Here is a 12,117-nt window from a genome sequence, read left to right as displayed (position 1 = left end):
CCTGTCAACACATCCACCCTTCCCACCTGGGCTTTTGAAATGAACACCACCACACCCAGGGCTGTGAAAAACAGACGGCACCCAAACTTAGAATCAAAGGTGTGTTAGACTTCTGAGAGGCAAGTTGTTGGACAGTCACAGCTTTTAAATTTTAACATCTATGTAGGTGCTTAATCTGGATTAAGTGTCATTTCTCTGTGGAGTTGAATGTACTGACTCTTACTGATGAACCTCATTAACTGTGAAAGCTAGTAAATACCACCTCATTATGTTGGTGCAATATATTTGGATAACATTACAAATATGTGGCTAAATAATGTCAAAAATGGATTTTACCATAAACCTATGTTAATTGTAATGCCAACAGATTGAAAGTAGTTTGTTAGATTTACATACAGAATCTCACAAAATTGAGTACACCCCTCACATTTTTGTAAATATTTGATTTGATCTTTTCATGTGACAACACTGAAGAAATGACACTTTGCTACAATGTAAAGTAGTGATTGTACAGCTTGTATAGCAGTGTAAATTTGCTGTCCCCTCAAAATAACTCAACACACAGCCAATAATGTCTAAACCGCTGGCAACAAAAGTGAGTACACCGCTAAGCGAAAATGTCCAAATTTGGCTCAAAGTGTCAATATTTTGTGTGGCCACCATTATTTTTCAGCACTGCCTTAACCCTGCACTGCCTTAACTGGAGTCCTCTTCCACTCCTCCATGATGACATCACAGAGCTGGTGGATGTTAGAGACCTTGTGCTCCTCCACCTTCCGTTTGAGGATGCCCCACAGATGCTCAATAGGGTTTAGGTCTGGAGACATGCTTGTCCAGTCCATCACATTCACCCTTAGCTTCTTTAGCAAGGCAGTGGTCGTATTGGAGATGTGTTCGGGGTCGTTATCATGCTGGAATACTGCATACTGATCATGCTCTGCTTCAGTATATCACAGTACATGTTGGCATTCATGGTTCCCTCAATGAACTGTAGCTCCCCAGTGCCGGCAGCACTCATGCAGCCCCAGACCATGACACTCCCACCACCATGCTTGACTGCAGGCAAGACACACTTGTCTTTGTACTCCTCACCTGGTTGCCGCCACACACGCTTGACACCATCTGAGCCAAATAAGTTTATCTTGGTCTCATCAGACCACAGGACATGGTTCCAGTAATCCATATCCTTAGTCTGCTTGTCTTCACCAAACTGTTTGCGGGCTTCCTTGTGCATCATCTTTTGAAGAGGCTTCCTTCTGGGACGACAGCCATGCAGCCCAATTTCATGCAGTGTGCGGTGTATGGTCTGAGCACTGACAGGCTGACCTCCCACCCCTTCGACCTCTGCAGCAATGCTGGCAGCACTCATACGTCTATTTCCCAAAGACAACCTCTGGATATGACGCTGAGCACATGCACTCAACTGCTTTGGTCGACCATGGCGAGGCCTGTTCTGAGTGGAACCTGTCCTGTTAAACTGCTGTATGGTCTTGGCCACTGTGCTGCAGCTCAGTGTCAGGGTCTTGGCAATCTTCTTATAGCCTAGGCCATCTTTATGTAGAGCAACAATTCTTTTTTTCAGATCCTCAGAGAGTTCTTTGCCATGAGGTGCCATGTTGAACTTTTTTAACACCAAATTTAACACACCTGCTCCCCATTCACACCTGAGACCTTGTAACACTAACAAGTCACATGACACCAGGGAAGGAAAATGGCTAATTGGGCCCAATTTGGACATTTTCACTTAGGGGTGTACTCACTTTTGTTTCCAATGGTTTAGACATTAATGGCTGTGTGTTGAGTTATTTTGAGTTTATTACAGGCTCCCAAGGCGTGGAACAGTTTGAGTTTAACCGATTGTGAAACTTAGGATTTAATTCCTTAGATTAATATAATGATTTTTTCTAGGCACTCAAAGCGCTTTACATTATATGGGGGGTGGGGGTTGGGGTGGGATCTCCTCAACCACCACCAGTGTGTAGCATCCACCTGGATGATGCGACAGCAGCCATAGTGCTTCAGAACACCCATCACACACCAGCTATTGGTGGAGAGGAGAGCAGAGTGATGTAGCCAATTCAGGGATGGAGATTATTAGAGGTATGATAGATAAGGGCCAATGGAGGAATCTCATCAGAACAGTTATACCCCTACTCTTTATGAGAAGCGTTCTGGGATTTTTAATCTTTTAACAGCTCGTCTGAAAGACGGTGCTGTTTTTACAGTATAGCGTCCCCATCATTATAATGGGGCATTAGGCCCTACACAGACCACAGGATGAGCACCCCCTGCTGGCCTCCCTAATACCACTTTCAGCAGCAACTTTAGTTTTCCATCTACCACCCAGCTACTAGCCAGGCTCAGTGCTGCTGGCAAGGTTTGATCTTATGTTATTTTCAATCAGGGTTTCGGCTTTCATTACGGCTCATTATACTACTGGAATTGGGGGTTAGAGTTTATCATTTGAAGTATGTGACTCATTTATTCACTCCAATCTAGACAAATCAACATTTAGCATTGAATCATCAAGCTTATCTACAACAAAGAATGAAAAAAAGAAAGAAAATTTTGACTAGTGACACAAGTTTCCCCAGTATTCCAGTTTTCAAAACACAAATACAATGATTTCTAAAGATTAATTCCTCCTTAAATGAAGCTCTAGATCATTTTACAAATGTGCATTGCCATTAAGGGCTTAGGGCTTAATTGCCATTAAGGAGCTTTTCTGCTACTTCTGTGATGTGCATTAGCAAAATGACAGTTCTGCAATGGCTGTAATTACTGTTCAACTACAACAGTCTCTATCATAAATCAGTTCCTTCATAAGGAAGTAGTTGCCTTTAAAAATTTCTTTTATTATTGTTATTATCCATCCATTTTTTGTACCACTTATCCTACACAGTGTTGTGGGAAGCCTATCCCAGGGGACTCGAGGCACAAGGTGGCGGATTCCCTGGACAGGGTGCCGACCTATTGCAGGGCACATCCATACACAAACTCACACACTACAGACATTTTAGTGATGCCAATCATGCCAAGCATGTCAAGCATGACTTCGTACTGGGGGATGAAACTGGATTACCCAGAGGAAACCCCCGAAGCACAGGAGAGCATGCAAACTGCCACCCATGCACACAGGATGGAGGCGGGAATCAAACCCCCAACTCTGAAGGTGCCAGGCAAATTTGCTGACCATTAAGCCACCGTTCCCCTTGTTATTGATATTGTGTCACCAGATACTCTATCTAGCTAGGTATTATTATTATTATTATTATTATTATTATTATTATTATTATTATTATTATTATTATTATCAGCCTTACAAAACAGACACTTCCATGGTTCCTGTTCAAAGCTTTGGTTACTGGAGTTTCCTCCCACTTCCAGGAAAAAAAACCAGTAGGTGTATCGGCTACTCTTAATTACCTCTGGGAATGGGAATGAGTGTGTGAATGTGTGTGCGTGGTGCTCTTCAATGGACTGGCATCCCATTCAAGGTGTATTCCCCATTTGTAAGTCACTTTGGATAAAAACGTCTGCTAAAATGAATAAATGTAAATCAGACTCTGGATCCACTGTACAATCACCTTTGCAAAGTGACTATGCAAAGATGAGTGGAAAATATTTCACCTTTGTCCCATTGACCATGATTTTTAATTGATTTTTATTGTTTTTTTCTCTACTGTATGAATCAAAGAGACACAAGCCAGCGGTGTGCATTTGTTAGTGCACACATATGGAGGTGTGTTCAAAAGTTTGAAAAGACACAGTGTCTGGTGTAATGTGTCTCAGAAAACGCAAATGTTGTTTTTGGCAACTACCCAGATATGGTAGTTGTCATGTGATAAGGAAGAAACAGAAAGTGAAAAAAGGAAATATAGAAAACAGAGTTATCTATTTATTATTAACAAAAAATTTATAAACACCAATGTTCGGTGGTTAAAAGTACACCATTAAAAAAAGGTTCCACATTCTTAGGTTGGTAGATCCTTGGTTGAAAAGGTTCTTCTTGGAACCCTTTCTCATAAAGAACCTCTCTGCTTTATAGTTCTAAATGTAACTATTCCCCTCTTTTACTAAGAATGTACATCTTAAACATGGTGCTCTTGGTCTGCTCCATATGGTGATTTGTGATGGCTCAAGATTACAGAAAGGTGCTTATTATGTGGTGAGCCAAATATAACCGCAGTTGATGAATGAAGTATGATGAGAGCTTACTAAATGGAAAGCACTGAACGTGTTAAGATTTTCAGAACAAAAGCAACAATGCCTTCAAAAATGTTTTTTTTTTTTCTTTAAATAAATACTAGAATGAGTAGTTAATAGTAATAAACTAAATAATATCCTGTGTCACAATGATTTGCTTTTTAAAAAGAGAAAATTAGTTGTCTCTGGTTAATTTGTGCAGGAACGTTACTGGTAAGTTATACTGAGCATCTTGGAGAATCTGCCACAGTTCTTCTAGAGACATGCTTACATTTTGCATGCAAAACCCAGCCACCATCATTATGTTTTTTGTGGGTTTTTTTTTTTTAAGTGGTATGTTGCTTTCTTTACTTGCATACAAACATTTTCCTGTGATATTTAATGAAAACAATGTGTTGAAATATAAAATGTTTTTTACTGACTCAATAATGCATAGCCATAAAATAATCATCTACAACAAAACTTACACTAAAAAATATAGTCTAAAATGGATGCGCAGTATTGTGTATATACAGTATATACTGTCTATGTCCATGCTGTTTGACTCATTTCTGAGCTACAAGGTTTTTAAGCTCAATATAGACATATGTGTCTGTAATTTATCCATCAAGATGTTCGGTTGTTGGTATGACAGGTTTCACTTCTTTATTGTAAGCAAAATATAATTGGACAAATACTGTTATGCCTGCAATCATGTAGGAGAAGAAATCAATTTCTCACAAGACCTCTTATGTCAGTGCTTCTTGACATCCCTGAAGTGAAAGTGATTTTGTTGTATTTACAAGAGCGTGGTCATAATAAGAACCACACCTTCTCAAAGACATAACTTTTTTGAACTTGCTATGTTTGGTTTCTGCAAATTTTTATGAAACAGCTATTTCTGTGTTGTAGGATGAAGAATTTCTATTCTTGAACCTCACAGTTTTTTCACCATTTTCACTTCATTTTTATGATTATACTTTACGGTAACTATCTCTCATATACAGATGAAAAAGTTATTGATACCTTCTGGACTGGCTATGCTATAAATTACCCCTATGTGTGTGGGAATATGTGTATGTGTGTGCATGGTGCTTTGCAGGTGTGTCCCTGCACAGTGGTCCTGGGAGAGGCTCAGCATTCACCTCAACCCTGAACAGAATAAAGCAGTTACTAAAGATGAATAGAATTAAATCTCAGTACATGATGTGTCTCACACACGATCAAAGTTAATTAGTCTCAAGGGAAAATGTTCCTTCTTAAAATGGACCAAATTACCTACAAATGGAGTCTAGTCAAACTCCAAATGATCTTCTCTTTGGGTTTGAGTCCTAAAGGCCTGTTTGTACTTGACCCATGACTTTGCATGCATGTGCAGAAGCAGTGGCAATGTGTGCAGCATTGTTCACATACTCACCTGCATTCATTAGGTACATTTGGAGGATTTCACTAGATTGCACATCAGAGACAAAATAGCCCTAGTTGTCTGGTTTCCAAGATGAACTGTAAAATGTTTGCAATTTCCTGCACAGCAATGTTAAACATACTAATGACTAATGGACTGTAGAGCAGTGGAAACATGCTCTCTGAAGTGATTAATCACACTGCACTATCTGACTGTGACTAGCTGCGTTTACATGGACAACAATAATCCACTCTTAATCTGATTAAGACCATACTCTAATTAAGAAACTACCATGTAAACAGGAATTTTTACTTACCTTAATCTAATTAAGGTCATAATTGAAGTAAGCAATAATCTAATTAAGACAGGTGGAGTACTCCTGTTTTAGTCGCATTATGGACGTGTAGTAGTGACATGTAAACACCTTAATCACATTATGAACGCTGTGTGGGAGTTTTCACCGCATTTTGCGACAGGACACGATCACACACGGCAGGTTTACGTTTTACGGTGAACAAGAGAGTTCGGCTGTGTCTCAAATCGCATACTTTCCTACTATAGGCCTGTAGTGGGGAAAAATACATGTATCTCGGCTACTATATAGACGGTAACTACACGATTTGGGACACACCAACCGCTTCAAGCAGTTGTCTAATAGCACATATAACATGACAAATAATTAACTGCACTTAAAGCGTCCGTAAAAAATAAAATAAATAAAAACACCCAAAACTGTATACGGTACCATAACAAAAATGAACTGTATGTTGATACGTGAAATTCTGGAGGGACATCGGATGGCGTGGCGCGGTGACGTAATGACGCGGGTTGTTAATCTAATTATGTTCTATATCATGTAAAACGGGATCATGACAGGAGTATTCTAAAAGAGACTCATGTAAACACCTTAATCACATTATTATCTTACTCAGAGTAAGGTCAATAATTAGATTACTGCTGTCCATGTAAACGTAGCAATTGATGTTTTATCAATTATGTTTTTAATCTGAAAAGTGGTCTTTTCTTTAACGACATAGAAATGTTCCAGGCGAATGCAGAAAAAATTAAATTAACATCTAGGGCACAGTTATGTGCATAAAATATTTTTTGTCCATACAAAAAAGGACACCCCAAAAATTAATAGTCATGGATAGAAATCTTCATGATAGTCCTCTTCTGCCAGTGCGTCTTGACCTCCCAAAAGTGAAAGTGATTTTGTTGGATTTTACATGAGTGTGGTCATAATAAAAAACACAATCCGCCCCAATAAATGACTTTTTTTTTATGGCTTCTGCAGATTCTTATGAACCAGCTGTTTCTGTATTGCATTGAACCTCAATTTCTTTCCCCAATTTTCACGTCATTTTAATTATTATTTTTTACTTCTGTATCTCTATACAGAAGAAACATTGTTGATACCTTCACACTAGCAATGAAAACAATGTCACTATGTTATTACACTCCTTATCCTATATGCTTAATCAAAATATGCCTTTCCATCACATCTACTGACACTGTAGCTAATTTTAGACTGCTCCTCTATTTTGTTTAGGACATGAGTGACAAAACTTTTATTCAACATCTCTTATTTGAAAAAAAAAAGTGTAATTTGAACAGAATAAAATGCTGAAATTAGAGTTAGGGTTAGTTATGTGTAACCTGTAGATATGGTCAAATACTAATATGCACATACTGTAAACATGTCACAATGTCTATTGTTATGAACACTATGCAAATAAAGTGTAATGACATTTTTAATCTATTCAACAAGCAGCATTAAATAATATTTTTATGACTTTTATGAATTTTTTCTTATCCAACAATACTGGAACTACTACTACTACTACTACTACTACTACTACTACTACTACTACTACTACCACTACTACTACTAATAATAATAATAATAATAATATGGTAACTTTGCTTTGAAGGTGATCAAAGCCCCATGCTTTTGCAAACTTAGAGAGGCCTGCAGAGTCATAACAGCATTATGTTTATTTAACAGGAAATGTAGTTCATGCTTCATTCACCGCAATGTTGTTATTTCATTTAAAGAGAGAGAGAAAAAAACTCAGTGTGGAGCATGGTGGTCTAATATGGGTTGTGTGTGTGTATGTGTGTGTGTGTGTGTGTGTGTGTGTGTGTGTGTGGTGGCCCCTTCAAATGACCATCAGAGCTTTTTACCCAAACAAAGCCAGCAGAGTGATAGAACAGAGACAATAAAGACAATGACAGACAGAAGGGAGGAGATGTTATGATGAACCACCATCTTCCACCTTCACAACACAACATCACAGAGTTCATCCAATCCACACTACATAGCTGTTTGACAGCAGTGATTTAGCACCTCTCCAGTCTGAGGCACTTATTCCTAGTTATTTGGCATTTATGGCCATCAGTAAAGCGGTGTGTGAAAGTTTATGGGAGTGTGAGAACCAGCTGTTTGCTGCTTCTGCAGGAGCAATATGGCCAGAGGATGACACCAAAGTCCAAAGTCTACTGCCAACATGACAGCAGTGACGCTCAGGAAGCACAAAGTAATGCTGTGCTTAGTAAAATGCACCAACCAATGAGAACCAATAAGAAGCAACCAAGGGCATGTGAAAGAAAGAAAGAGAAAGTATATTAACTTTTCTGAATTACAGAAAGAACCAAGTGTGCATATAAAGGAAAAAAAATAAAAAGAAAGAAGTGAAATATAAAAAACAATGAACTTGAACATGTCTCAATTTTTAAATGCTTTAGAAAGAAAGAGAGAATATGAAATTTTCTGAATTAAGCAAATAGTCAACCAAAAGTGCATCTGAAGGAAAGTAAAATAGAAAGAAGGAGAGCAAAATAATGAACACAACATTTCTGCATTATTAATAGTATTAAATATTAAATAATTGAATAGAAATAAAGAAAGAAAGAAAGAAAGAAAGAAAGAAAGAAAGAAAGAAATTCCTTATTAATTGTCTCATGTCTCCTTTTTTCTTTCCACATCATATTGATATATTCCACATCATATTCATATTGCATATACTGAGCTTTTTGTGCCAAGCTATAACTGGGGAGTGTAAACGAGAATTTCAGTTATTTAGCTTAAGGTCATACATTGACAAACAAGTGATTAGCTTGTCAGAAATGGTTTTCTGCTATCTTTCTCTTTCTCTTCTGGACACCAAAAATATCGTTAAAACAACAGAGGTAATGACCTTGTTTACATGACAGCATACATAAACATTGGGTAGTGTTCATTTATTCAATTAAACCTGGCACATCCACATGAATAGAGAAAGTGTTTGGACTGTTCAAATATATACCTCCGTCAGTGATGGGTTGTATGTAGAATTCTAAGTCTCTTTCAAAGTATGATAAGGCAACTGTAGTGCATGTGACAAGCTAATGAGGTCCATCACTACCCCATCCACTATACAGCATGCAGATATATGTGATGTCAGGGATTTGTGGCTAGGTATGTGACGCAGACAGAGAAAGTGATGCCGTGCTCCCAAACAAGAAAAGCTGCTCTCCATTTCTTTTTTTTTTCTTTTGGCTTTCCCCAAGTGCTTGCTGGTATGCTGCCAAGATCCTGCCCCTGGAGAAGTATGATTAATGACAGCTAGTCACGGAAAGAGTGCACCACCACAATCCAGCTTGGGGAGAGAGATGGGGGGGGGGGGGGGGGGTAACTTGCCTTTTCAACCACAAATCAATTCATATTTACTAATCATATACAATCACTGTTTTCTTAACCTGCACATTCAATTCCTGAACATTTTTGCTGCCTTCCTGGTTTCAGTTGTATAGCCCACATACCTAAATATTTACATTACAAGCTACTTCCCATCAACCAGTTGTTTGATAAAATATTGTAAGTGAATCACTCAATTTGGCTAAAGTCTAGTAAGAAAAATATCTTAAGTTGTAAGTTGTATGGAAGGCACACAGAAGATGAACCTGTGATCTCTTTCACTATGACATTTTTCAACATACTTTTATTTTATTTATTTGTTTATTTATTTATTATTAAAATAAAACCAATAAATAAAAAGTGTTTCAGAATATTCATACAATTCATTGTAACTCATATGAGCCTTAACCAAAGCATGCAATGAACACAAGCAGACGGGTTACCCCCATTTGTGTGATTGCGTTTCTATTCCAAACCTAAAATCAAGTAAAGTGCCAAGAGTTACATAAGCTTTGTTTAACTACTGATCAAGCTTTTCTACATTGTGCAGTCTGGCCATGATAACTTAACAGTAATTGTGCTTTGCAAATAATGATTTAATTATTAAACAAAACATTTCTAATAATGATACAGTACAACAATCTAAACAACAACAACAACATTAAAATATCAGACTTAGCAAGTAGGCAAGTAGTTCTGGCCAATAGGCAGCATGACAAATGAAAGGAAAAACCAGTGTACATTGTTTTAGTTAGATGGTGGCCTATCGTGAACCACTAGAACAGCTGCAGTGTACCTTGGCATAGACTTTGAATGTCTCTGGTACTGAGCAACATTATTTTAAAAAAAAAAGACCCACCTCTTCCATGAGCACTTAACTAACCCTTAAAATGCTAACCTCCTCATTATAATATATATATATATATATATATATATATATATATATATATATATATATATATATATATATATATACAAAAAAAAATATTTACACTTCTACTCTGCACACTTTGCTTCTCTAGAACTCAATTATAAATCTTGCATGGTAGCACTACTTGTATTGTTCTCCACTTGATATATCGCCTTGCTTGTATTTCCTCCAAACTGTTTTTCACAGAAAAGTAATAAAAATGTGTGCTGAATGTTGTCTTTGGTATACTTTTTAATCATAGAAAGTAATTACATATGTAATTACATATAAAGTCTTCACTGGTAGCAGTTCAAAAGAAGAATCGTGTGCTTCTAATTTCACTAATTCAAGTAATTTTCCACAAAAAAAAAAAAAACAACCCACAAATAACTCAACAATTTGCAAATTTTTAAATAAATCAAACATTTCTGGCCGCAGCAATCACACACACAGAAAAAAAAACCCTCACCGAAATCCTGTATGGAGTGCTCAGTGCCCATAATATTCCTCTCTGTGTAGTTGGATGGATCACATCCTGCACTGACATTCTCAGTTACCTGAAGAGTTGCTATTTTGTTTTCCCTTACATATCACACTAATGAAAAAGCACATTTCATGAGCACAATTTCTGACCCTAATTACTGACATCTCTCCTATAGATTAAAATGCAAATATCATTGAAACATTAGCCCCAATAATGAGTCCCGTTACAAAGCCAATAAGATATATTCCTTTTGCCATCATGATCTACAATTGGGGTCAACTGGTCTACTCAGAATTTTTTGTATGAGGATGGAAGGATGTAAACTGCCTACTTGTATGATGAAGTACACTTATCAGGAAGCACGTGTTTTGTAGCTCCACGTTAATTCAGGTATTTCCTTTAATTGGTTAAACAACCAATTAAAGGAATGCATATATGCAGCACACAGTCACTGCCCTGATTGTAAACTCCCATTGTACCGGTATGGAACCATTGCCAAGTGTGCATTAATAAATGCATATTAAACAATGAGCATTAAATATAATACATTTAAACCAACTTCAATTGATGGCTTTTCTGTTTTATGAAAAAGAACTACAAAAACTTCCAAAACACACCACATAATATGTACTCACTATTTGAGTATTTTAAATGGGAAGAAAAAAAAAAATCTCGAAAAATGCAGGTAATGATGCATGCACAGTTATGGCATGTTTAAGTTTACATACACTTAAACTCAAATTTGTACAACTCCACACATTTCATGCTACCATACATTCTCTGTCTTAAATCAATTTTGGTAAGTCATTTGCATTAATTTCTGGAATCTTCCAGACTATTTAAAGATACAGTCAACTTGGTGTAAGTAAACTTTTGACCCACTGGAATTCTGACATAGTGATAAAGCTGATACAAGTCTATCTCTAACTGCTTGTTTTAAAATTACATCTCAAAGTAGATGCCTGAATTGTGTAGAGTTGTGAAAAACTGAGATTGAATATCTTCACCTTAAATGTATGCATACTTTTGGTCTCAACTTATTAGATGACAACCCCTTATAAGGTAACAGACAGAGCTACATCATAGGCAGAAGCTGCATAAAACTCTTCAAAGCATAACAAGATGCAACATAAAAACTTGTAAACATAATACATTCTTTTTGAATGGCATTAGCATTGGAACAGCAGTGTGGGGCATTTTGAGATTTTTCTCATTATTTAAATCAGAACTCCTAGTCTCATTATCATGATAAAATAGGCCATTATTTATAGAAGCTAAATTGTTTTATTTTATTTTTTATTGTTCAACACTGCAAAAAATTTTTTTATCTTTGTGAAGATAAAGTCAAGATATTTTACAGAAAGTATAACGTTATCTAATATTTCTCATTATGAGATAATTAACAAATAAAAGACCGTTAAACCAATTTCTAGGAATGTTTACTGATTTCAAAC

Source organism: Ictalurus punctatus, chromosome 2 (assembly GCF_001660625.3).
Source record: "Ictalurus punctatus breed USDA103 chromosome 2, Coco_2.0, whole genome shotgun sequence".
In the NCBI taxonomy this organism is placed as follows: domain Eukaryota; kingdom Metazoa; phylum Chordata; class Actinopteri; order Siluriformes; family Ictaluridae; genus Ictalurus; species Ictalurus punctatus.
The sequence above is the reverse complement of the archived record's forward strand: the minus strand, read 5'-3'. Positions refer to the sequence as shown.